General features: G+C 44.4%; 1 protein-coding gene across 2 annotated transcripts in view; it reads right to left on the bottom strand.

Moving 5' to 3' along the window:
• Window positions 1–27,338, bottom strand: part of ELFN2 (extracellular leucine rich repeat and fibronectin type III domain containing 2) — a 74,750-nt gene that overhangs the window by 45,550 nt on the left and 1,862 nt on the right. For both annotated transcript variants that reach the window (XM_074271620.1, XM_074271619.1), the window contains exon 2: window positions 21,286–21,414. The gene's annotated coding sequence lies outside the window, so the exon portion shown is untranslated. The remainder of the gene's footprint in view (window positions 1–21,285; window positions 21,415–27,338) is intronic.

Here is a 27,338-nt window from a genome sequence, read left to right on the forward strand (position 1 = left end):
CTTGGAAGCTTGTCCTTGAAGGATTGGAAGAACTTGAGGAAGGAGAAGATTCCTAGTGGAGGGACCAGCCAAGATCCTAAGTAGCAGATCCAAAATTCAAATATAGATGCTGTGACATCATATTCAGTGCTCTCTACATCACTTTGTATTTATTTACTATGTAACTGTTGTATCTTTCATAATCAATCAATCAACATTTATTAAGCACCTACTATGTACCAGACACTGTGCTAAGCACCGGGGATACAAAAAGAGGTAAAAGACAGTTCCTATCTCAAGAAGTTTATAGTCTAATAGAGGTGACAACATTGTGAGGTTCTCAAGGGAAGGGACTGTTCGGCCTTTGTGCTGGCACACAGGTAGCACTTCATAAATGTTCGTTGATTGGTTGGTTGGTTGGTTGGTTGACAACACAACCATACTAGACCACTGTGGCTGATCTTTCCACTGGGCTAAGGAGAAAGGATGAGAAGAGGACAAAAAAGGTTCTTCTAGTGTCCAGCGCACTTCCCCATGGGGCCATTTGAGAACCGCTTGGGTTCTGGGGCACGGGGCCCCTCATCTACAATGGCCTTTCCCGCCTGAGACATTTCTTTACACACTACTTGGTATGCTTGTGGAAGAGCCTAAGCATGGATAGCATGAAGAAGAGGAGCAAGAGATAAAGCCGGAGAGCGGTTGGGGCCAGATCAGGAAGGATCTGAAGAAGATCTTCAGAAAATAACTCAGAAGAGTCACACATCCCAACATGTGCATTCACATGCTCCTCAGCAGAATCCTGTGATCTCTGAGCCCATGGGAGGGGGGGGGGGGCTGACTTGTGTTCAATGCCCAGGCGAGCTCCTTTCCTAGAGTGTCACCCCAGTTGCCCAGCCTGGCTGTCCCTAACAGGCAATTCAGATACCGATTCAAACCCAGACTCTCTGCCCCAAATTCACTTTTCTGTTATTAGACATTATCATATCACTCTTTTGTGTTCGGTAATTTGTATAACTGTTGTCTTCTCCATAGAATGTAAACAAGGTGAGATGACTTTGTTTTGGGGAATTTGGGGTCTCGTCATCCTCAGCCTCTGACAAGGCACAGAGCAGCCTTAATGAATCAACCAGCAAGTAGTTAATAAGCACCCAGAAAGGATGAGCAATTCCTCCCCACAAGGAGATTATGTTCCAATGGTGGAGACAGCAATTGCACACACATATACCTACACACACACACACACACACACACACACACACACACACACACACAATCATCAAGTGACTAAATACAAACCCATCCAAAGTCATTAATACGAGGAAATTAGAGAGGAGGAGTGGGACTGCCAGTTAGGAAGTACCATGCTCGCCATTGACAGAGACTGGATGTTTCCCAGAAACCTTTGCTATTTGAAATCAGATTCCAGGAGGAAGAACAAACCTCTGGCCCTGCGAACTTGTATTAGTCAGGGGTTTCCCTCTGAAGAGGTCCACCAGCCTGGCGACTCAGATTTCTATGGCCCCTTAAAAAACATTAGCCCAAGGTCTGCCCCAAACAAGTAAAGCTAAGAAAGCTTCCCTAAAGGTGGTTCCCACCTGAGCTTTGCCCCTTGGTCCTAGTTGCAGAAGATGAACAAAGAGACTTAGATTGCACAGGACTTCAGAGACATATAATCTAATACAACTTCTTTTACACACAAGGAAACTGAGTCACAGGGAACGAAGTGGCTAGTTCAAGGTCAAAGAACTAGAAAGGAATGAGGTTCAAAACCAGACCCTCTGACTTTCAATCTGCTGCTTTCTAACTGGACCAGATGTCTCTGAACAAACCTTTCTGGCAAATCCATCAGAAGAACTGTCAGGAGCTATCGCAGATAGAAATGTCCACCCCAGGTTTGGCACATCCAACAGGCCCCAGGGAGGTCCCTGGCTGCGATCGGGCTCATTTTCAGCTTTTTTATCCTGTCCAGGAACATACTGAGCCCCGGCAACTGGGGGCCAGCTCTTCTCCAGCTGCCCAGCCTAATTGGCCACTTACTTTCCCTGCCTATGGAACTCAGGCCAAGAAGGCCCATTAGCACGTTGGCAAGGCTGGGTTCTCAGGGAGAGATAGGGACCGTGCAAGGAATGAGAAAGCCTGGGACTAACTGGGCAGCCATGGGCCAGTGTCTCCACCTTTCCCAAGCCAAAGAGGGAAAAAGCCTGGCCCACACTGCCGCCTCACCTTGGCCTGAAGTACGAGCTCCATCCTGATCATGGTCACGCTTTCTGTCTCCTTTTATAGTCTCTAAAACCTCCAGATTATCCTGTAAGGTAATTGTGGCAACAACCTTATTCCATTTTCAAGATTCATTCATTCACTCAAAAAATATTTGTTAAAGTTCTCCTTGTGTCGGAGGAAATACACAATTTAGTTGAAATATAGCTCCTGCCTTCATGGAGCTTATAGTTTAGGAGCAGCTACACTATTAGATCAAGCGTCAGATCTGAAGCTAGGAAAGCCCTCCAGGAAAGACCAAGATAACGGATATAAAGTGATGCAGAAATGTTATTTTCTTTTGGTCCAGAGCTGAAACAACAGCATGAATCAGTGGCCAGAGACAGCCAGGGTGGGGCACGGGTGGGGCACCTGGATATGGCACCTTGGTAAGAAAGACAGTCCTACTGACAAAAGAATAGGAGAGCACAAAACAGTGCCTATGGAGATGGACTCTCCCCTCAGGGACAAATGGACAATTCATTAGCAACATCCCCACATGGTGTATCTTTATCTTAAATAGAAACCTCTTGAGAAAAAAAAGGTATCATTTTCCTTTGTTGTTGTTGTTGTATCCCCAGCCCTTAACATGGGGCCTGCCATGTAGTAAGAGCTTAATGCCTGTTGATTGACTGAGTAGATATGTCAATCAAGCAACAATCAATGTATCAACAAGCATTTATTATATGGCAGGCACTGTGATAATAGCTTTATAACTATTATCTCATTCCATAAGCACATAGTAAGTCCTGATAAATGTTTTTGAGAGGTTAAGTGAAATAAGAAATAATCGATACAATAATAAATTATAATAATAATAATGACAAACATTTGTATAGCACTTACTATATGTCTGGCCATACTAACAGCTTTATAACTATTATCTCATTCTATAAGCACATAGTAAGTCCTGATAAATGTTTTTGAGAGGTTAAGTGAAATAAGAAATAATCAATACAATAATAAATTATAATAATAATAATGACAAACATTTGTATAGCACTTACTATATGTCTGGCCATACTAATAGCTTTATAAATATTATCTCATTCTATAAGCACATAGTAAGTCCTTAATAAATGCTTATTAATCGGGACAGCTCGGTGGCAAAGTGGAGAGAATACTAGCCCTGAAGTCAGGAGGACCTGAGTTCAAATCTGGCCTCAGACATGTCCTAACTGTGTGATCCTGGACAAGTCACTTAACCCCAATTGCCTCAGGAAAAAAAAAAAAAGTCCCATAAATGCTTAAGTCAAGCAAACAACAATTAATCCAAGAACAAGCTTTTAAGAGTCATAATAATAATGACAAGCATCCATATAGCACTTACTTATGCCAAACACTGTGCTAATAGCTTTATAAATATTATCTCATCCTATAAGCTATATATATCCTATAATCCTATAACTCACTGAGAGGTTAAGTCAAACAAGCAACAATTAATTCAACAGCAATCATCATCATCATAATGGCAAACATTTCTATAGCACTTACATATGGCAGACACTATGCTAATAGCTTTATAAATATTATCTCCTTTCAGAAGCATACAGTAAGTCCTAATAAATGCTTATCGATTGACTCACTGGAAGGTTAAGTCAAATAAGCAACAATTAATCCAACAACAAGCTTTTAATAATAATAATAATAGCAAGCATTTATATAGCACTTACATATCCCAGATACTGTGCTAATAGCTTTATAGATATTATCTCATTCTATAAGCACATAGTAAACTCTTAATAAATCTTTGTTGGTTGACTCACTGAGAGGTTAAGTCAAACAAATAATTAATCCAACAACACATTTTTAATAATAATAGCATTTATTAAGCACTTACCATGTACCAGGCGCCATATTAGGGAGCTGGGATAGAAATAGTTGGGAGCAATATGGTTTAGGGGAAAGAGCCTAGTTCTGACAGTAGAGGGGCTGGGTTTGAACCTTTTCTCTGATGCTTATTATCTGCCTGATCTTGGCAGTGATTTTCCCTCTTGTGCTCTAGTTTCTTCACCTGTCAAATGAGAAGAAAATTGGATCCCACGACCTCTAAGTTCCCTTCCAGTTCTACATGAATGATTCTTTGACTTTAAGACAGTGCCTGCCCACAAGGAATATTCAATTGACTAGTGAGGATATACAACGCGAGACTTCTTTCCAGTCACCTAAAATTAATATATCTGATGCTCCCAGATTCCAAGGATGGTCCTCTATCCACTAGAGCTCCAGACCTCTCAGATGATAATTAAAGCTCACTTTCTGTAATGTCTTAAAGTTTATAAAGTACTTAAGGGTATAAAGATACCTAATTTCATGCAAAGTTCCTTGAAGGCAGGAATTCTTTTGTGTGTTTTTCTTGATATCTCCAGTGTCTGGCACATAAAAAGCACTTAATAAATGCTTGTTGATTATTTGACTGACAGATCCTAAGGAAACCTCATGAATTTAATATCAGAGCTGGGAAGGACCCTAGATAGGTATTGTTATGATCCTCATTTTACAGATAAGGACATTGAGGCTAAGAGAGTTTAAATCACTTGCCCGAGATCAGACTGCTACTAAGTGCCGGAAGCAAAATTCACATTTAGACCTTCCTGGGAAAGGGCTTTGGCCATGGGAACTGTGGATTGTAAAAGCATGGGGTATTGTTATTTACCTAGAAGTTGACCCAAGGAAAGAGGAAGAAGGGGAGGAAGAAGGAGGAGATGGAAGAGGAGGGGGAGGAGAAGATGGAGAAGGAGGAGGAAGAAAGAGAAGAAGGAAGAGAAAAGAGGGAGAAAAGGGAGAGGGAGAAGTAGAAGCAGGAGAAGAAGAAGCAGAAGTAGAAGCAGCAGCAGCAGAAGAAGAAGCAGAAGCAGCAGCAGCAGCAGCAGCAGCAGCAGAAGAAGAAGAAGAAGAAGAAGAAGAAGAAGAAGAAGAAGAACAAGAACAAGAACAAGAACAACAAGAAGAAGAAGAAGAAGAAAAAGAAGAAGAAGAAAAAGAAGAAGAACAAGAACAAGAAGAACAAGAAGAAGAAGAAGAAGAAAAAGAAGAAAAAGAACAAGAACAAGAAGAAGAAGAAGAAGAAAAAGAAAAAGAAGAACAAGAAGAAGAAGAAGAAGAAGAACAAGAACAAGAACAAGAAGAACAAGAAGAAGAAAAAGAAAAAGAAGAAGAAGAAAAAGAAGCAGAAGCAGAAGCAACAGCAACAGAAGAAAAAGAAGAAAAAAGAAAAAAGAAGAAGCAGATGCAGAAGAAAAAGAAGGAGGAGGAGGAGGAGATGGTGTCTATCCAGGAGACACAGTGAGAGAGATGAAAAAGTATCCCTACCTAGTGAGCAGAGCAGAGGGCTGACTCAGGTTCAACTTGGGCCTCTGATATTTACTTGCTATGTGACCTTTCCATTAAATCCCTTCCTCTCGCTAGACCTCAATTTCCCCATCCCTGAAATGAGTGGTAATCTCAAATTTCATGCTTGCTTTAAGCTTACAGTACTCATTTGAGTAGTTGAAACCTTTGCTTCTCACAGGCTTAATTTGGTGACATATTTCTTCCCCAAAAATGAAATGATAATATTTGGGATGGAGGAAATGGTGACTTAGACACAGTGAGTTTAAAGTCCTTAGGACAGATCCTTTCAAAGACACCCCCTAGCCCTGTTCTAAGGCCCCATCCAGTCCTAACATTCTTAAATCTGAAGATTTCTAAAGGGAAAAGGGAAACCCATTTTGCAGGGAAAACTGAAGTCCACATCTCTTTTCTCAAAGAGGAAAAAATTAAACAAACAAAAACCGTCGAACAGCCAAGAAAGAATAACTTATTTTTATGGGCTTGTTAACATTTGTGAAGTTAAGTAAGCCCCAATTTATGCCATTCATTTGCATACATTAAAGAATTGCTTTCCCTCCCTGTTGGTGTGCAGTTACTGTGAAACCTTTCTGTTAAAAAAAAAAAAGAAAGAAAGAAAGAAAAGAAAAGGAAAGAAATAAAAAAAGAGAAGAGAAAAAAAGACTCTCCTCCCTGTGCTGATATTAATTAGCACCTTCCGATCCTGCTCGGCAGTTATTTTTACTGTTTCTGGTGTTTCTGGGGAGGACTTGGTGCCCAAGGAAGCTGGCACCTCTATCCCCATTGTCTAGGGTAATACCCCTGTCTTGCCCTCCATGCCAGGAAGGGGGCTGGGAAACTCAGGTTTGGAGGTGCAAAGACCCAAGTTTAAATCCTCTCTTAGATTTGCCAATTAGGCACACTCTCAACCTCAGTTTCTTCATCTGTAAAATGGAGATAATCATAGCACAAACCCCATGGGACTTTTGTGAGAATCAAATGAGATAACATGTAAAAGCATTTGGCAAACTTCAACGTGCTATATAAAATCTAGCTTTCTTTAGCTTCCATTCATTCATTCATTTATTCCATATGTATTCATTAAGTCCTTAACTGCCTAAAACCTGTTCTCAGAGCTGGTGGATGAGAAGACTCAGTCTCTGTCCTCATGAGAGTAGACAATTTAAGAAGATGATGTATGGGATCCTGGATCTACAGCTGCGGGGGGCTGTAGAAGCCATCCCTTCCAACCCCTCTCCCATTTTACAGATGAGGAAACAGATTTAGGAGGCAGGTCATCCGAATGCCCAGTCACATTGGGGAGAGACTCCAGACAGAAACAATATACAAAAATATTATACCTATATTGTATTTAACATATACTTTAATATATTTAACATGTATAGGACTACCTGCCATCTAGGGGAGGGAGTGGGGGGAAGGAGGAGAAAAGTTGGAATAGAAGGTCAATGCTGAAAAATTACCCATGCATATTTCTTGTAAATAAAAAGCTATAATATTGGGTCTCCAGAATGGAGATGACAAACCAGAGATGGAGAGAAAAACTTGACTCCTTCTCTTTTTACCCCTCCCACAAGGTAACCACAAGACAATGGGAGCTCAGAGCCAGAGATTGTTGTGAAACAGGACCCCCTGAGCCATGGAGCACATGCGAGAAAGTGTTGTTTGTTCTCATTAGCCTTTTCTAAATCCCCATAGGAGACTGGGAAGGGTGAAAAAACCTGTGGTCAAGAGCTTTTGAATCCCCAGAGCTTCCTCTGTTAGCTTTTTCTTTCTATCTTTCTCTCTCAACGACATGGAAGGAGTAACAAACTTAAAACCTGACTCTGTATGATTCTGGGCAGGTCCTTCTCCTTCTTGGGCTCCTTGGGGCCAACAGTTGAATAGAGCACATTCCCTTCTCACCCATACTTTAAGTTCCAGATAAATTCTCTTTATTTTTGTTCTCCTTACACAGAGATTCCTCTCCCTCCCATCTTTGTACAGCCCAGCCCTATATCTGGATACCCTTCTATGTGCACACTTTGGTTTCTTCTAAGAGAGCTCAAGCTCCTTGAGGATAGGGACTGTTTCACAGAATCACAGATTTTGTGATGGAAGGAACCTAAGAGATTGCCTAAGACCAATCTCTCCATTTTATAGATGGAGAAACTGAGGCCCAGAGAAATGAAATGACTTACCCTCCATTATCCAGGAAGTGAATAGTAGAGGTGAAATTCGAACTTAAGTCTTGTGACTCCAAATTCAGCTTTCTTCCACTGGACGACACTGATGCTGCCATTTTGGTCTTTCTCTCCCCACATAAGAGGTGACAAATAAATGTTTTTTGATGGATTGGTTGATATCTGGAAAGCTCTCTTGCTTCACCTGAGCCTGAAGTCAGGAAAACCTAAGTTCAAATCCTTCCTCTGACATTTATCAATTGGGCAAGTCACTTAACCTCCATCTGTCTCAGTTTCCTCATCAGTTAAATAGGGATAATAATAACACCCCCATCCTGAATTATGAAGATCAGATCAAATAATATTTATAAAGCACCTAGCATAGTACCTGGCATAAATCAGATGCTTAATTCTTGTTTCCTTCCTTCCTTCCTTCAAGGCTCAGCTCACACACCATCACTTATAAGGAGCCAAGATCTGAACCCAGGCTCCAAATCCAGCCTTTTGCTCACAAGTCCATGTTGGCAGAAGAGAAAGGAGAGAGAAGGGAAGAAGGCAGGGAGAGCTGTTTCTGGAGTTGGCCAGCTCTCTGTTGCTAGGGCTACATGAATACTGACTTCACATTAACACTAAGACAGAGGTGTGGGTTCTCACCTGTTTGTTTGGAAGGAAAGGGGGAAGGCTGGAAGTGGTCTAAGCAAGGAATATGCATACACAAACACCTGGATAAACACAGGCAAATAGGGCCCCATTCCCACCCCCACAGGAAGGAACAAACCATTGCCCTCCAGGAGCCACAAGCTCTTCATAGAATTTTCTTTATAAAAGCTTATAATCACCTACCCCTATAATCTGCAGAATTATAGACCTTTCAGCTTGCAGCAAAATCTTTCCCCCCCACTTGGAGATTAACAGTGGGTCACTATGGATGACAAGTACAGCAGAAACTGCCAAGGACTCCAGTGACACAATTCTCAATCTGCTATTCACTGCCTGTGTGACCTTGGACATATTCATTCTCTGAGTCTCTGATTGCTCATCTCTGAAACAAGAATATTGGGCTAGATAACCTGGACCAAAGTTTTCTACCAGCTCTCCATGCTGTAAACCTCAGAGCTTCACCTCTCAGAGTAAACAGAGGAGATAAAGATACATCTAGTGTCCGAATGACAGGATAACTGAAATAGGGAACGGGGGAAGAAGGGAGGAAAAAGGAAAGCAAGTAATGGAGGAAAGATGGAAGGAAGAAAGGAAGGAGGGAAAGGGGAAGGAAGGAAGGAAGGAAGGAAGGAAGGAAGGAAGGAAGGAAGGAAGGAAGGAAGGAAGGAAGGAAGGAAGGAAGGAAGGAAGGAAGGAAGGAAGGAAGGAAGGAAGGAAAGAATTAAAAATGCATGTATCAAGACTTATTCCATATTAGGCTGAACACAACACAAAAGTCATTCAGCTTCTAAATCTGAAGCTGAAAGGGACCTCAGAGACTTTTTTTAACCTCCTCACTTCAAAGATGAGGAAACTGAGGACTAATGTAGTGAAGCTATTTAAGGGCCTACAGATTCTAAGTGGCAGGTTTAATTGGGATTTGACCCCAGGTCCTCTGTTCCTAGTAAAGCTCAATAGGTTAGAACTTGCTTACTTTAACCTGGGTAATCAATGCCTTAACTCAGACTCTAAAGTCTAATTCTGTCCCAACTCAGATCCTTTTTTTCACTAATTCCCAGAGAAATCTTTATTTACTTCCTAGTCCAAGCTGTCATCTTCCCCTTGCCCAAAGGGACTTTCCTTAGACCTCTTTGGCCAGCTGAGGAAGGCAGCTGTATAGCTGTTCCCCTAATTCAGGAAGATCCTTAGGAAGCCCTTTCCTAAGGTCTGACCTTCCAAAGACTGCACACCAGCCTTTTGTAGTTTGCCAGCTCCAATGTGATGCTCCCTTCTGGTCCTTCCTTCTCCTATCTCCATTCCAGCCTCACTTTGATCTATTATTCAGCTGTGCCTCTGTGTTAATGATTCTATGTTCTCTCCCTTCCCACTACCCTAGCAATAAGCTGGCCTCCTTTTGTACGGGCTGTTCCTCTGGGGTTCTTACCTAGGTCAAGTTTTAAAGAGTCCATGGAGGACCAGCTTGTAATGATGATGGAGAGACCATTGCTCTATCCTTTCTGCAATAGCAAGAGAACTCAACTGGGACATCAGAGTTAAAAAAAAAAATCCTGCCTCTGCTACTTATAGGATATGAGACTTTGAGCCAGTCATCCTCCCTGGGCCTCAGAACATAGACCTGACACATAATTGGCGCTCTATAAATATTACTATTTGCTATTATTATTATCTATGACTCTATCATTGGCCAGCTTGGTGTATGGATTAACTTCCCAGCCCTGCCACTTTCTACCTTGGACAGTTCCCACTCCAAGTTTTAGAAAAGGTTATACAAGATAATCTTGAACTTCCCTTCCAGCTCTTGGCACCTGAGATCTTTCTGCCCCTGACCTTTACTCATGTGATTCCTATTGTATAGAATGCATCCTCCAGCTCCTCTTGGCTTTTCTAGGTGCAGCCTCCTCTTCTGGGCCCACTTCAAAATGATCTCTTGTTGAAGCCATCCCAGAATTTCACCCGGCTGCCAGCCACCTCTCCCTTCTCAGAATTTCCAGTTATTATTATTGGTATGATCCAGAATGGGATAAGGGTAATACAGAAGATTAGTTCAAGTCTACCTTTTCTTGTATATAATATGGGGGAGTAGATTAATTGGTCTAATTTATGGGATTAAAAAATTTAGATCTGAAAGGGATTTTTAGGGACCAAACTTTGCCTCCCCAGGCTCTTCTAGCTCTGACATTCTAATCACTCCCTTCTCCCACTTGACCCTGATGCTCTTCCAGATTATGTCCAGTGGTTTAAGAAATGTTGAATTGAAACAAAAGGAAAGGAATTGCATCTTTATCGATTAGTCTCCAGTTTCTGCTTATAGGAATTCATTGCTTTTCAAGATGGCTACTTTGAGGTGGCTTCAGGTGTCACCAATAAGAAATGTTAGAGGTTGCAGATAACATGAGATTGGGAGGAGGGGGGATGGAGTAAAATGTTAGAGATTGTGGATAATACAAGACTGGGAAGGAAGCTGAGAAAATGGAGCAATACACTAGAAAATGGGACTCAGAAGCTCTAGAAGTTGAACCAAGTCTAATATAATTAAGCTTTGTAAAGATAAATGTAAATAAAGCCTGGATTAGGATTTAAAATTATTGATTCCTCAAGAACTAGATGGCAGCGGCATGAATGAAAAAGATCAAGGGGTCTTAGTAACTTTATAAAAGGTGATGTGGCTGCCAAATATAAGTTCTTATGGGTTTGGGGTGCTTTCCACTTTGTGGTGATATCAAGGGACTTTTCAAGGGCAATCCAAAAATATAAGGAGTCAGCATAGTTGAGGAGGCAGGATTTGGAATCAGTTGGATTTGGATTCAAAAATATGGCTCTGATAATTAGCACCCATTTGAATCTGAGCAAATCATTCCTGATCTCTGGATTTCGGTTTTTCCCTCTTTCACATGGGGCCTCTGAGGGCCTTCCCACTTCTCAATCGATGAGTGTGATCTAGGATCCTCTGCTCCACCATGCTTTTAGTACATTCATCCTTCAGCACACCCCAAGTTGAACTCAAGAGTTTGGGAGAATCCAGAGGTGAGTGGAAAGTGAGCTGCCTTTATTTTAACTTTCAAATTCCTGGGATCCTCTCCTCCTCCTCCTGCTCTACTTCCCCGGGAGGGAGACAGGCTTCACTTCATGTCTGAAATTAGAATTAACAGTTCACACAAAGTTCAGGGATGGAGAATTGTCAGAATAGAGCAAAGGGCAGGGAAAAGGTGCTAGAAGAGGAACCTGGGTCTGTAGAAGGTTGGGAGGCCAGGAGGAGGATGCAGAGAAAACCAGGGACTCAGGATTATAGGGAGGGCTCAGAATGAGCAAGATTCAGGAGGCCAGGACATGAGCATGCTACCTCTGGGAGAGAGGAAATAATCCATTTGTAGGTTACAATGAGAATGGGCTCCCCGGGTGGGCATGGGACTCAGGGGATACTAAAGATCGCCTTCAGATTGAAGGGAGAGATTGGCAGTGGCTCCAGTTCTCATGAACTGAGCCCCTGCTTGGTGGAAAGCAAAGAATACTGCTTTAGGAATTAGAGGAATGGAAGTTGGGATCTTAGAACAGCAGATGTCAGAGCTGGGAGGCAGCTTAGAATAGGAGATATCAGAGCTGGGAGGGAGCTTAGAACAGAGGGTGTCAGGGCTGGGAGGGAACTTAGAACAGAGGGTGTCAGAGCTGGGAGGGAGCTTAGAACAGGGGATGTCAGAGCTGGGAGAGAGCTTAGAACAGGGGATGTCAGAGCTGGGAGGGAGCTTAGAATAGGAGATATCAGAGCTGGGAGGGAGCTTAGAACAGAGGGTGTCAGAGCTGGGAGGGAACTTAGAACAGGAGATATCAGAGCTGGGAGGGAGCTTAGAACAGAGGGTGTCAGAGCTGAGAGGGAGCTTAGAACAGGAGATATCAGAGCTGGGAGGCAGCTTAAAACAGGGAATGTCAGGGCTGGGAGGGAGCTTAGAACAGGAGATATCAGAGCTGGGAGGGAGCTTAGAACAGAGGGTGTCAGAGCTGGGAGGGAACTTAGAACAGGAGATATCAGAGCTGGGAGGGAGCTTAGAACAGAGGGTGTCAGAGCTGAGAGGGAGCTTAGAACAGGAGATATCAGAGTTGGGAGGGAGCCTAGAACAAGGGATGTCAGAGCTGGGAGGGAGTATAGAACAAGGGATGTCAGAGCTGGGAGGGAGCCTAGAACAGGGGATGTCAGATCACATAGGGAACTTAGAACAAGAAATATCAGATTTGGAAGAAACTTTAGGATACAAAATGCCAGAGCAGGGAGAGAACATGGAACAGAGAATGGTCAGAGTTGGAAGGGATCTTAGTACAAAGAGTATCAAGGTGGGAGGAGATCTTAGAACAAAAAATGTCAGAGCTAGGAAGGGCCTTAGAACAAGGAATGTCAGAATTAAAAGAGACTTTGAACATAAAATGGCAGAGCTGGGAGAGAATTTAGAACAGGGAATGTCAAAACTGAGAAGAGCCTTCAAGCATGGGATGAACTTTAGAACAAAAAATGTCTGAATCCTTAGAACACAAAATTTCCAAAATGGGAGAGCTCTTGGAACAGAGAAAGCTAGAAACTAGAATGCCAGATTTGGAAGGGACCCTAGAAGCCATCCAATCAAGCTCCTCATTTTCTAGATGCTAAACCCCAAAGAGGGGGTGAGATTTGTGTTAGGCTATACAGAATGTTAGATACAAAGTCAAAACTAAAAGCTAAATCTGCTTCTTCCCATTGGTCTACACTGTCCTCCCTGATATCTCAGGGTGAGAGCTGGCAGGGAGCGCCCTCCACTAAGAGAGCAGGTCACAGGCCTAAGGGAGAGTGGACCTGATACTCTTTGTTCCCAAACCCTCTTCCCTTCACCTGCCCACCTGCCCCAACCTCTTAAGTTCAAGTCAGACTAATCCTTCTGTACCCAAGAGATTCAATGTGCAGAAGAAGTGAACTTCCCTCCTCTTCCTGCCCAACCCAGGGAACCTCAGATCCTTGCTGCTTCCCTTCCTCACTCTCCATCTGTTCATTTAGGAAAAAGGGGGGGAGAGGAAACACAAACACTTAATTTCTAATCTAATCAGCCCTCTTCTCCCTAATTGTCACATTCCCGGACTCAGAGGAGCACTGCCTTCCTGGAGAGAAGGGAAGGGGAGCAGACACCAGAGCAGTGACCCCTTTCTAGGACAGATCTTACCTGGAAGCAAAGCAGTGTCCAGGGTGGGACAGAAGGGACTGCAGAAGCTCCGCTCTCCCACAGAGATCTCCTTTATCGCCACTGTCACACTCCACAAAATTAATGGAGCTGTCTTATCTCCCTTATTCATTTGTAACTTCCCAAGGGTCACAGCTGTCTTTTTGGTCATTCATCCTCCATATAACCCTGCCTGAAACTCCATCATTAGAGATCAACTCCTTTGGATGAAGCACTTTTCTCCTTAGAAGTAGTAGAAAGAGCATGAGTCAGTGTCAAGAAACTTGGGTTCGAATCCCCAGCAGCAGCATATAAGATGTGATCAGACCCTGGCTGAATAATGGAAGCCTGCTCTGCAGGGGGCTTCAGATCAGGTATGACTCAGACCCCCGGTCTGTGTAATCCTGGGCAAATCATTCCACCTCTCTGGGTCTTAGCTCCTTGTGCTCCTCATGACACTCCATCTCTTATCTCTATGCCTTGGTACTGACTATTCTTCCATACGGAGGTAGTTGTTTCTTAAGGAAAGAGGAAGACTCTGAGCTTGAGATTGTCTCAAGCTCAGAGTCTTCCTCTTTCCTTAAGAAACAACTCAAGGATCATATTCTGCATGAAACCTTTCCTGATTCCCCAAATGTAAGTACCTACTACCTTCACAATTTTTTATGTAAGAGAGACAAGGGAGGGGGGGACAGAGAGAAAGAGAGAGAGGGACAGAGACAAACATAGAGAGAAAGAGAGAAAGAGAATGAGAGAGAGAGAGAAAGACAGAGACAAAGAGATGGAGAGACAGAAAGACACACAGATACAGAAAGAGACAGAAAGAGAAATAACAGAGACAAAAAGAACACACAGACATAATGAGAGATAGAGACAGACAGACAGAGACAGAGACAGGACAGAGACAGAGGCAGAAAGAGGAAAGAAATAGAGAGACAGAAACAAATAGAGCCAGAGAGAAAGAAATTGAGGAGAGAGAACCCATTAAGATAGAAAGACAGCACTAGATCATACTGGGCTTGGAATCAGGAGATTTCAATTTCATTCCTGATTCTGATACTAACTAGCTCTATGACTGTGGCCATGTCACTGTCCCTTTCCATTTCCTCACCTGCAAAATGGAGATCATAACAATTTTTCTATAATTAATTCCTAGGAGAGTTGTCTGGAAAGTTCTTGGTGAGAGGAAATGTCTTATAATCAGCTAACAGACTCCAAGAGCTAAGAAGAGAGGGAGATGAGAAAGGAGGTGAGAAAGAGAAATCCAGAAAAGTGCCAAAGAGATCAGAGAAAGCAAAAGAGCCTGAGGGAGGGAGAGGTACTCAAGAATCCAGGAAACAGAGAGATGGATGAAGGCTGCTGAGGAGGAAGACTGGGAGAGAGGGAAGAACAGACAGACATTGGGGAAGGTGAGAAGTTGTCAGTTAAGAGTTAGAAGAAACCTTCGAGCTCAGCAAGTCCAACTCTTTCATCTTACACATGAGGAAACTGAGGCACTAAAAGTCATGACATTTCTTGCATTACCTTAAGTAGGGTTTGAGGTAGGATTGGAATTCAGGTTTTTCTGACTGAGCTCAGCACTCTGTCTTGCTGTCTCTCTCAGTATTAGGGGAGCAGGGTAAGAGCCCCCCCTCAAAAAAAGAGAGCAAGACAAAGTGATAGGGAGTGGGATTTAGAGACCCCACTGCTATGTGTTCATAGGTCTCCTTCTCCATAGCTGACTCTAAGCCTTGTCTGATGCTTTATTATCATTTTACAATTGAGTAAACACAGAAGGGAATGGTTTACCCCATCGGTACGATAGACAGAATACAGACCAAATGTCAGTGTGGGAAGATAATGGCAGAGGACGGTGCTTTAAGAAAGGACAAATGGCTTCAGAGAAGCTTGAGAAGACTTATATGAACTGATGCAACCAGAAGTGAACAGAGCTACAAGAACAATTTCTTTGATAACAACAACATTGCAAAGCCATTGGGAAGGCCTTCCCAACTTTGATCGCGGTAATAAGCATCCACTCTCCCAGGGGACACATCAGGAAGTGTGATACCCACATCCCAATGGAGAGATGAGCTTCTCAAGATACAGAATGAAATACAAGTGTTTGGACATGGCCGATGAGGGAATTTTTGTTGGTTTGTTTGACGATAATTATTTGTTAGAAGGATTTGTTTTCCTAACCCTCTGCCCCCCTGGGAGGAGAAAAGCAGAAAGGAGAAAAAATAAATGCTAAATATTTATTCACTGAAAAAAAAACTGTTTAATTTTCAAAAAGAATGAACAAATGCCAATCTTAGAGGCAAGAGACAGAAGTGAGAATGCTGATTCTGTTATTCATTACAATCCATAATACAAATCACTTTATCACTCTGAGCTCAGTTTCCCTTTTTGTAAAATATCAGATTGGAACTAGATAGCCGCTGAGGTGCCGTTCAGCTCTAGACCTGTGGTCCTAGTAACTGTGGGTAGAAATATTCAGACCCAGCTCCTCTGATTGAAAAACTGCATCTACCTTTGTGTGAACACATAGATATCACTATATGGGCACATGTTTCCATACCTGTCTACAAAAACACCTGTTACACCTGAGAGCTTATACCTACATCTCTATTAAGATCAAACCTTTGGGGAAATTTGTGCATACTAATACCCATGTAGATGTACAGTTGTACTTTCTACCTGTGTCTACACCTGTGTCTCTGCTTATATGTGCACCCTTCTGTGACTGCCCTGCTCCACATCTATAAATCAGTCAATTATATCTGTGGGTTCCTATTTCCATCTATGCATGTGTCTGCAATTTTGCACACAATTTTGGCTTTAGAGTCAGAGGTCTGGGTTCAAATCCTCTCCATTACTTACTTGTGTGACCTTGATTTCCCTTCCTGAATCTCAAATTTCTCATCTGTAAAAAGGAAGTGGATTAGATGGCCACTGAGATCCTTTCGACTCTAGAGTTCTCACCCTCAGTCCCTCCACCTTCATGGACCTCAGTTTCCTCATCTGTAAAAATAAGGGGTTGGAATAGCTGGTCTCTGAAGTGCCATATACTTCTAAATTCTAAGAGCTGCAAGTACACCCAGGTCTAAAGCTGTCCCTTTGCTCTCTGTGGCATTGAGTGTCGGGGCTGGAAATCTCAACCAAGTTTAGAATAAAGAACTCTCGGGTCTTCCCCACAGGCCAATCAGGGCTCTCCCCTCCTAATCTCCACGCTGCAAATCCAGCCTGGCTCAGGACCCGAGATGCTTAATCCTGAAGGGATGAGAGGCCTCTAACACTCAAAGCATCCCTCAAAGATGGACCAGTTTGGGTCCTAACTTCCCACAATCCCTTTGGGTGGCTTCTCAAACTTCAGGGGGCCCTGAATTCCTCTAATTTAGGGTTTAAGAGGGACCATCCAAACCACTGGAGAGTGAGATTTTTAGAGCAGGACTCTGATGTTCAAGCGTTTCCTCCTAAGTAAGCATAAAGGAAAAATGTCTAAATGAGTAAGGGGCAAGTCAGGAAATCATGCTTCCTGCCCTTGACATTTAAGAGTCATATGACCCAAGACAGAACCCCTCTCAGCCTCAGTTTCCTGAGAATGACGGTAACAAAATCACCTGCCTTTTGATATTGTGAGGATCAAAGGCAACTTAAAATCTCTATGGAAATGAGAGCTTTTGTTAGGATAAATTGAACCAAAAGAACCTCAGAAGTCACTGGGTATAAGAATCCTCTTTGATTTTTAGAAATAAAACAGACTGAAAGTCATTCACACAGAACAGATAGGAGGGGAAGGATTTGAATCCGGGTCCTCTGATTCTCAAATCGCTCCAGCCCCAAGGCCTGTGATGACCCCATAGTGTGGCCTTGACTTCCTAACTCCTTCTCAGGGCTCCATGAATCAACCCAGACACATGGGGATCCGGGCCCAGTGACATGAGGCTGGGTTCCAACACACCGACTCCTGAACATTGCTCCTATCCGAGACACAGCACCCAGGAGAGAGGGAATCCCCAAGGACGCATTAGGCTAGGGATGACACAGCAGAGAAAGAAAGCGAGGGGGGAAGGGAAAGAGAAAAGGAGGGGGAGGGAGGAATAGAGGAGGAGGGAGAGGGGGAGAGAGAGAGAAAAAGACCGAGAAAAGGGAGGTTAGGGAAGGAGGACAGAGAGACAGAAAAAGAGAGACAAAGATGGAGAGAAGGGAGGGAGAGAAGGGAGGGAGAGAAAACAAGAGATAGACACAGAGAAAGAGAGAAGGGAGGGAAGACAGACAGACAGAGACTGGGGGGGGGGAGGTAGAGAGGCTGCTGCCACTGCTGCTGCCAATGATAAGCAGGAATCCAGCATGGCGAGGGCCTTTCCCCCAAGGCCAATCCCTGGAAGAGCCTCACAGGGACCCTTCAGCCTGATCACCACTGAGACTCTGGCCCCCAGCCTCCAATGCTCTCTCCAGCAGGAATCCAAGGGGATGAAGGGGCCCTTGAGACATAAAGGCACCTTGGGATGCCTGAGCCTGGAACAAAACAGGATGCTGGAAAAAAGCACTTGATTTGGAGTCTGAAGACCCAGGTTCAAAGCGGTGTGACTATGGGCAAGTTACTGAATCTCTCTAAACCTCAATTTCTCCATCTGTAAAGTGAGGATCTTGGAGTGAATGAATCTCTGAACCTCAGTTTCTCCATCTATAAAGTGAGGATCTTGGAGTGAATGAATCTCTGAACCTCAGTTTCTCCATCTATAAAGTGAGGATCTTGGAGTGAATGAATCTCTGAACCTCAGTTTCTCCATCTATAAAGTGAGGATCTTGGAGTGAATGAATCTCTGAACCTCAGTTTCTCCATCTATAAAGTGAGGATCTTGGAGTGAATGAATCTCTGAACCTCAGTTTCTCCATCTGTAAAATGGGGAGGTTGGAGTGAATGAATGTCTCTGAACCTCAGTTTCTCCATCTGTAAAGTGAGGAGCTTGGAGTGGATAACCTTGAGGTTCCCCTCTAAGTCTTACTATACTATGCACGTGTACCCCCTTTCTCCCATCTTTCCCACAAAGTACTTTCATATTCCGGCTAAAGAGCTGGGGCACCAAAACACGGAGTTCTTTCTCGGACCTTGGGGCTCCTCAGTCCGCCTGCCCCAGCCCCGGAGCCCAAACACCTGCCATCTCTGTGCCTCCCGACCCCCAGCTGCACCAGAGCCAGGGGAGCAGCGCCAGAAAGCAGGAGACTCTCCTTCCCCTCCCCTGCCAGCTCTGTTCTTCCTGCTCACACTCATCCACACTCAGAGACACAGACCAGAGGGGCTTGGTACACCCACAGCCCAAACACAAATGCTCAGAAATGTGCCCAAGAATATCCTCACACAAATAAAGACATTTTTACAAAGATACATTGTGTCACACACACACACGCAAGGGTACACAAGCACATGGAAAGTGCACGCTCACACCCTCACCGACACACAGCCACAAACCCATACACACGAACACACAAAACTATACACACAAATAAGCACTTGTCGCAAGGGCAGACAGGAAAATCATACACAGAAACGTCAGCACGCGCAGAAGCCGCTCCCTTGCCTGCCCAGAACAGTCGGGGCCACCCTGCTCTCTCTCCGGTGCTAGCCAAACAATGGCGGGATCATCAGCGAGCCACGGGCACCACAACATTCACAGCAAGGCTGTCTCTGTGACGCCCTCGAGTGTCACAACACATAGATGGGTGATCGGCACACTTCCCCTGGGGAACCCATTACGGATGGAGAAAGGGGCCTGGAACGGCAGCCGGGGCTGAGCTAAGAGTCAGTCAGGCACCTTGCAGATACTGTTCAGAGGCGAGGATTCTGTGAAGGAGAAAGGACCTCAAGGGAGGTCATTTGGTCCAGTCCCCTGCCTCGGGACAGGTGAGAACCTGAATCAGTTCCCCAGCCCACCTAAGGCCAGCGCTTCTTGTCCCAAGTACTCTATCTCAGCAACTAGTCTTCATCCATGAATCCCAGGAACCGTTCAACATGCAACTTCTGTTGCATTTCTGCTGGTCCCATAACTCGGATGGGTATGAAAAGGCTAGACAATTGTGTTCTAGAGAGGACATAACCCCAAGGGATGTCCAGCCAAGCTTATAGACATGCGAGAATGGCCAAATTTGGGCAGGGATATCCACACCCCAACTCCGTGGTTATAAGGATGCATGCACCAAGTCTTTCCAGGAGCCCGGCCCACAGCCATCGCTTCTCCAGTGGAGAAGGTCTCCCCTAGTCTCATGCCCAGAAGCAGCCTTCAAGGCCCAGCTCAAATGGCACCTCCTCCACGAAGCTTACCATGACTGACCCAGTCTTTGCTAGTCCCTCCCTTCTCTGAGTGGTTATGGCACTCAGTCGGCACTGCACAATTAACACCTTATTACATACTGCCTTATTCTCTAATTATTCTCAGCACCGCACAATTTAACACCTTATTACAGGCGGTTTTGCTTTCTAATTGTTTCATGCATGTGTTTCTTGCATCCCCAAGTAGACTAGACTCGCTCTTTGTCTACTCTCTCTCAGTCTCTGTCTCTCTCTGTCTCTGTGTCTCTGTGTATGTGAGTGTCTCTGTCTGCCTGTCTCTCTGTCTCTGTGTATGTGAGTGTCTCTGTCTGTCTGCCTGTCTCTCTGTCTCTGTTTCTCTGTGTCTCTCTGTCTCTATTTCTCTGTATGTGTCTCTCTGTCTCTGACTCTCTGTGTTTGTCTCTTTCTGTTTCTCTCTGTCTCTGTTTCTATCTGTTTCTGTCATTCTCTGTCTTTCTGTTCTTTCTCTGTTTCTCTTTCTATCTCTCTGTGTCTCTGTCTATCTCTTTGTTTCTGTATCTCTCTGTCTCTGATTCTCTCTGTTTCTCTGTCTCTATCTGCCTATCTCTGTCTGTCCCTCTCTATTTCTCTGTCTTTGTCTTCTCTTTATCTCTCTCTCTCTATTTCTCTGTCTTTCTCTCTCCGTCTATCTATCTGTCTGTCTCTCCCTCCCTCCCCCCTTCTTCCCTGTCCCTGTCTCCCTCTGCCTTAGGACAGAGCTGGGTTCCCAGCAGGAGCTCAGTAACTTCTTGCTGACTGAATGATAACGGCTCTTACTCATATTTCCATAGTACTTGAAGGATTATCATAAGAACTGGCATTTATGGAGCACATGAAGGTTAGTAAAGGACTTTCCAGGTGACTCCTCTCAAAGACCATCTACTAAGCATGCAACCTTCAATGGCCTGGGCCTGTCCCTCATGCATAAAATGAAGAGCTCGGACTCTCCGTAGTCCCCTCCAGCTCCAGACCTAAGGGTCACCTCTTTCTGCCTCAGTTTCTCCGTCCTCCTTTCTGACATTCTGTGTCCTAAGGACCCAAGATCCCCTAGACCTAAAACATCTGTATCTCACATCCTCAGGATAACCCAGCTACTGACATCCCCATCACCGATTACAATAGCCACAATGGACAACGGAGGGGAGGGTGGCCAAGAACTCATGCCATCTCGGCCCCACAAGAGAGAAACAGACAGACAGACAAACAGAAAGAGACACAAAGATAGAACAAAGGCTGGCTGTCTGCGTCACGGCGAGCCTTCCGCAGAGGTCCCTGACATCTCAGCTCCCACAGAAGCACGGTCACCAAAGGGCTGAGCTGACCCCCTTCTCCTTCCTGAGCTGGAGGCAGGTCCCCCTGAGCATCAGAAGTCCCATTCCCCAATCAATAAGCAGTGCTCCAGCCCCAGTACCTGCTCACATCTGGTCAAGGAGATCTTCAGAATGCTAATGCCCCCGAGCTGTTGCTGGTGACCACTGCCTCCTCCCAAGATGCTCCAAGTCCTTGGCCAGACCAAAGGTTCTGTCTTGTCTCCTCGACCCTGGCAGGGGAATGAAAGGACACCGGTTACTTCCAGGAGGATTTTAGTTCTCCAGGGCGGGTGGCTCTATCCCGGACCCAGATCTAGTGAGATCTAGGGGGGAATGGGGAGAGCAAAGGCACAGTCATGTCAGGAGAAACAAGGGTCAAAGCAGCATATGTAATCAGAGGATGTTAGCGCCGAGAAATGCCTTAGGAATTATCTAATCCAATCTCATCATTCTACACATAAGGATGTTGGAAAGGATCCCAAGGTCACCCAGTCTGAGCTGGGGCTAAGCTCGCAGGAGCCTACATGCGAGGCTGGAAAGGACCTCCAAAAAAGCCAACCCCTCCCCCTGCTCCTCCTTTAACAGATAAAAACAGGCCCAGAGAGGTTGAAGAATCACCCAGCTAGTCAGTGTCTCCGGGAGAAGTCTTCCCAACCCAGTGCACTCTCAGCACTATTCCCACCCCATCCCAAAGACTCATAGGTTTCAAGGGACCCTAGAAGCCACTGAGCTCAACCCCCTTATTTGTTTACAAAGGAAAAACTCAAACCCAGAAATTACATGACCCAAGATCACACAGGAAGGATCCTACTCAATGGACCTCAGAGGCCATTTAGTCCCTCCCCCTCATTCTGTAGAGGAGAAAACTGAGATCTAGAGAAATTGTGACTGTCCACGGTCTTGCAGATTTTTATAAACAACAGAATTAGGATTAAAATTCAGATCTTCCTGGCTCTCACTCCACACGGCTCCTTTCCATGGATAGGAGAACGGATATGCCCTCTTTGATCATCCAAGATGAGAATTAGAATTGGAGAGATGGACCAGACACCTCCCAGCTCTCGGTTTCTGAAAAGGCCTCGTCTTCAGGACTGATGAGGAGAGAAAGCCCATACAAGATGGTGTCTAAAGCATGGGGGATTGAAGAGCAGTTATCCAGTCGGCCCAGTCTACCACTCCCTTCCACTCCAAGACTACCGAACAGCCTGCAGAACAAGGCTGAAAAATCCAAATGCTATGTTGTCAATGTCGATCATCTTCCTGAGTTCAAATCCAGCTTCGGACACTTACTAGCCCTGGACAAGTCACTTAACCTTGGATGCCTCAGTTTCCTTATCTGTAAAATGAACTGGAGAAAGAAATGGCAAACCACTGCAGTGTCTCTGCCAAGAAAACCTCAGACAGGGTCAAGTCACAAGGAATCAGAATGACAAAAGCAATTTAGAAATGTCATGGATATGCCATGCAGCCTCTCCAGAGCCATCTTTTACAGCCTCATTCTAAGGTCGTCTCTTCCAGAAAGCCTTCCCTGATGCCCTTCCAAACACATTTAACCCTTTTACTGCCCTTCTCCCCATAACGTGGTGTATTGTCTTTATTGGTGTGCCATTCTCTCTTCCGCCCCCAGATAAAAAGCAATAGAATGGAAACTCCATGGGGGCAAGGATTGTTTCATTCTTTGTCCTTGTAGCCCCAGCATTTAGCTCAGTGTCTGACATGCTTAATAAAGGCATGTTGTTTTCACATGTAATTGAGGAAAAAATAAAATATTATAAAAATTTATGTTGATTAATTTAGCTCCATGAGGGCAGGAATAATGAATTAATTATGTATCTCTCTATCCCAGTCTACTACGAATAGTCTGTATACAGTAAGTGATTAATAAATGATGAGTTGACTTCTAGAAAGGACACAAGCTCCTCAAATCTTCTTCCCTCACTGAGCAAAGCAGCCCACCTCAGGGCCACAAGAACTCCCTCCTCAGCATCCCAATGCACAGCCTTCCTCCTCACCCCCACCCCAGGCAGGCTCTTTCCTTCCCTGCATCCTTTTTTCCCTCCCAATGCTTAGGTCTGAATTTTATGAAATCCATGGTCTTATGAGGTATTGACAGAGAGAAGTCCATTTTCCTTCTCTGGCCCTCAGTTTCCTTATCTGTTAAATGGGGGGAAGGGTTAGACTGGATGAATTCAGAGGTCTCTTCCAGCTCTAGATCTGACTCTGTAATCCAAAATCACTTCACTTCCCTGAGCCTCAGTTTCCTCATCTGTAAAATTTGGATTTCATGGCCTCTGTGGTCCTTTCCAGTTCTTGAAGTTATAATACCTCCTACTATAAACAAACTAAGCCCAGAGCTGGCTTCTGCTTTTGAAGCTCTACACACACACACACACACACACACACACACACACACACACTTCATCAGATCCACTCCCACCCACCAGCTCAGTTGGGATGGATGACTCTTGGCTGATCTCCAAGCCTGATCTGTACCAGGCTTTCCTTGGCTCCCAGGCCCCATCAGTCCTGTGGCTGAGCCCTATAGCCAGACGTCCACTCCACCCCCCAACCCATGAATCCCTGCTCTGTTACCGACCACAGACCCCCTTTTCTCATCCACAAACAAACAGGGTGTTGAGTGAGGAATTGCCTTGGGTCCCAAACACAACACAAGATCTATTCCCCGTGGCCCCAGCACCCCCCATCCAAGCATTGGCACTGTCCCCTTGGCTAAAGCCCTTTGAGGTGCTGTCTGCCCCCTACTCAGGCCTAGAGAAGGCTAGTACCCAAACAAGATGGGCTTTGGCCCGAGGGGAGTGGGGAATGATCCTGCCTAACCTCTCTCAGCCTAGGGAGGAGACTTGAGGGTATCTAGAAGTAAAGAGGTAAGAGGATTAACTAGAGGTCCATCCGACCTCCTTCTTTCTCCCCCCTATTTTTCCTCTCATTTCCAAAACTTCCCTACTTTCTTTCTCCTACTCTTTTTCTCCTCTATTTTTCTTTTTTATTTATTTTTATTAAAGCCTTTTTTTTTTTTTGCAAAACATATGCATGGGTAATTTTTCAACATTGAGCCTTGCAAAGCTTTCTGTTTCAAATTATCCCCTTTCCTCCCGTCCCCTATCCTATCTGGCAGGTAATCCAATACATGTTCAATATGTTCAAATATATATTAAATCCAATATATGTATATAAATATATTTATACAATTATCTTGCTGCAGCAGAAAAATCCTTCCTCTATTTTTCATTGCCCTTTCCCTCTTTACTCTGCCAATCTTTCCCATTTACTACTTTCCCTCATTCTTCTTTGTTCATCTCTTCTCCCACTTCCCCTCTCTTTCTTTCCTTTCCTTCTAACTCGTCCTTCCTCCCTCAACAAGCTCCAGTAGTTCCTTATTGCCTTGAGGATCACATCAATTTGCCCATCACACACTGGCTAGCTCCTTCTTACATTTCCAGACTTATATATATTCTATCTCTGGAATAAGGTCCTACCGATTGGAGGTACACCCACCATTCCATCTCCATCTCCATGCTTTTTCCATGGATGGAAAGCTCTGCTTCTGGGATGCTTTAGTTCCATTCAAGACTTAGCTGGAACATCACCTTCTGCAGGAACTCTCACCTGATTCACAAACCCAGCCCAATGGCCAGGCTCTCCCTCTCACAACCACTTTGTAATCATTTGTTCTATACTGTGTATATATTTCAGAGCAACATTATCTCCCCCATTTGAATCTAAGTCCTTTGAGTGGCTGGATCACAATGTTTCAAATGGACAAAAAAAATTATTTCCCTTTCATCATTGTACATGCAAGGCCTGATACAGAAAATACAGTTAATAAATTCTCATCAGCCTGCCGGTTCTTCCCTTTTCTCCTTCTCTTCCCTACAATTCAATCTCATCCTCTCTTCTTCTCTCTATTTCTCACATCTACCATTCCTTCCCCTCCCTTTTCATCTCCAGCACCTGGAGCTCCAAAAGATGAAGCCAAAAGTCACAGGGATGAGATTCAAATACGACTTCTCTCAGCCCAGATCTAGCACCGTTCTCTCTCAGTGGGCAATCTGAATAAAAGCAAGAGGCCTGAATAGTTGCTTTTCAGCCTATGAAAAAGGGTCTTCATCCTCTCCTTCAAATCGGAGGTCCCCTTCCTCCTCCGAAGAACACCCACAACCACCATCTCCAACCGCCCCACCCCTTCCCCAATTATGGAATTTGGATGTCTCTTTGTCTTGATTCCCCAGTAATGTAACTATTCTATCCTATTAAGTGAGAAGCCTCTGAAAAATGAAATATAGATCTGCACAGTAGATAGAGTGCTGGGCCTGAAGTCTGGAAGGCCTGAGTTCAAAACCAGCCCCAGACACGTATTAATTGTGTGATCCCAGGCAAGTGACTTAACCCTGCTTGCCTCAGTTTCTTCATCTATAAAATAAGCTCAAGAAGGACATGATTTGCCGGCATCTTTGCCAAGAAAACCTAAATGGGATCATGGAGTCAAACTTGGCTGAAACAATTAAACAACAATAACAAAATCTTTACCCTAATCCATCCCTTGTGGCTTCTGTGAGTGCCCATGAAAAATACCCATCGTCCACAATATCAGAAAATATCAGGACTGGGGAGGATCCAAGAGAGCATCTTAGTCAGCATCTTTTCCTGGTTACTTTACAGAAAGGTAAACTGAGGCCCAGAGAGACTCACAATCTAGTAATGGTAAAAACAGGATTCAAACCCAGATCTTTAGATTTCAAGTGCAGTGGCCCCTCCATAATGCTGTCCTGCTTTCATTTTTTAAATACAAAGAGTTGACCTAACGGGGAGGGGGAGGCTGGTGGGAGAAGACTTCTTCTCAAAGAGCCAGTGCTCAGGTAGAATCTCTTTTGGGGTCCTACTCATTCAACAAATATATGCTGAATACCTCTGAAGGAGACCCAGCCCCATGGGGAAGGGAAGGGAAGATAAAGACCAGGCTGCCCAGAACTATAGCTTTAGATATCAAAGGGATCTTAGAAACCATCAAGTCCAACCAATCCTCTCATTTTACAGATGAAAAAACTGAGACCCAGAGAAATGAAGTCATAAGTAGTAGGTGCTTAATAAATGTTTTGTGTATATAGTAGGTGCTTAATAAATGCTTCTTTGTAGAGTGCTAAAAGTTGCTCAGTATGAGCAGTCACAGATAGATGGGTTGCACACTACCTCCCTAGAGAAGGTGCCTCTGAAATGGAAGCCCCCTAAGGGCAAGAACTTTTGTCTTTGTCTTTGTATCTCACATGGCCCAGAGAAGGTTCTTGATAAATGCTTATTCGCTGATTTACTTCAGAACCCTGTGCTAGATACTAGGGGGAAAAATTACAAAATTAATTAGGACATACTCCCTAACCTCATCATCACTCAACAAGCACTTGCTAAGTGCCTACTGTATACAGAATACTGTGTGAGGCACTGGGGGACAAGAGTCCACTTGAAAAGGGCTTAAGTACTTAAGTTCTACTCCCATCCCTGTGGCATACAAGGGGGATGAGACAAACATGAACAACTGTAAGCATTAGTTGATTGACTAATTGATGGCTGGTACTTTGGTAAACTTTCAAGATCAGTACATAGGACTGCTTTACAACTTATATAATGGAAGAGTGGACTAGAAAACTGAGGTTCAGAGTGGGGGGAGCCACCTGCCCTCAGGTAACACGATTATTTGGTGGCAGATAAGCAGTATGCTCTCTGGCACATTACTGTTTACCCTGGACTACATGACCCTTAACCTCTCTGAGCCTCAGTTTTCTCCTCTATAAAATGGGTTTGGATTCAATGACCTCTTTTAGCCTAATTCTAAGATCTTGTGAATCAGGTATGGGGAGAAGCTACGCTAGAGGGGATGGGGGATGGCCTGGCAGAGACGGGGAAGACTGTATTTCTTACAAAGAATGGACAGAAGGAGGAGGAAGCCTTAGGATCCATCACGACACCCAGAACTGCAGACATCAGGAATGAGGGAACTATGGCAGCGAAGGAAAGAAGCAGCCTCCCGTACTCTGGCCCTCATCTTGACCACAAACACTCTGCTCAGGGTAGTATCTCTTTCTGTCTGGTTACCACCAATGCTCCCCAGGGACTGCAAACTCCCTCTCGGTGGTGAACACTA

The sequence above is a fragment of the Sminthopsis crassicaudata genome, chromosome 5 (assembly GCF_048593235.1).
Source record: "Sminthopsis crassicaudata isolate SCR6 chromosome 5, ASM4859323v1, whole genome shotgun sequence".
Taxonomy (NCBI): domain Eukaryota; kingdom Metazoa; phylum Chordata; class Mammalia; order Dasyuromorphia; family Dasyuridae; genus Sminthopsis; species Sminthopsis crassicaudata.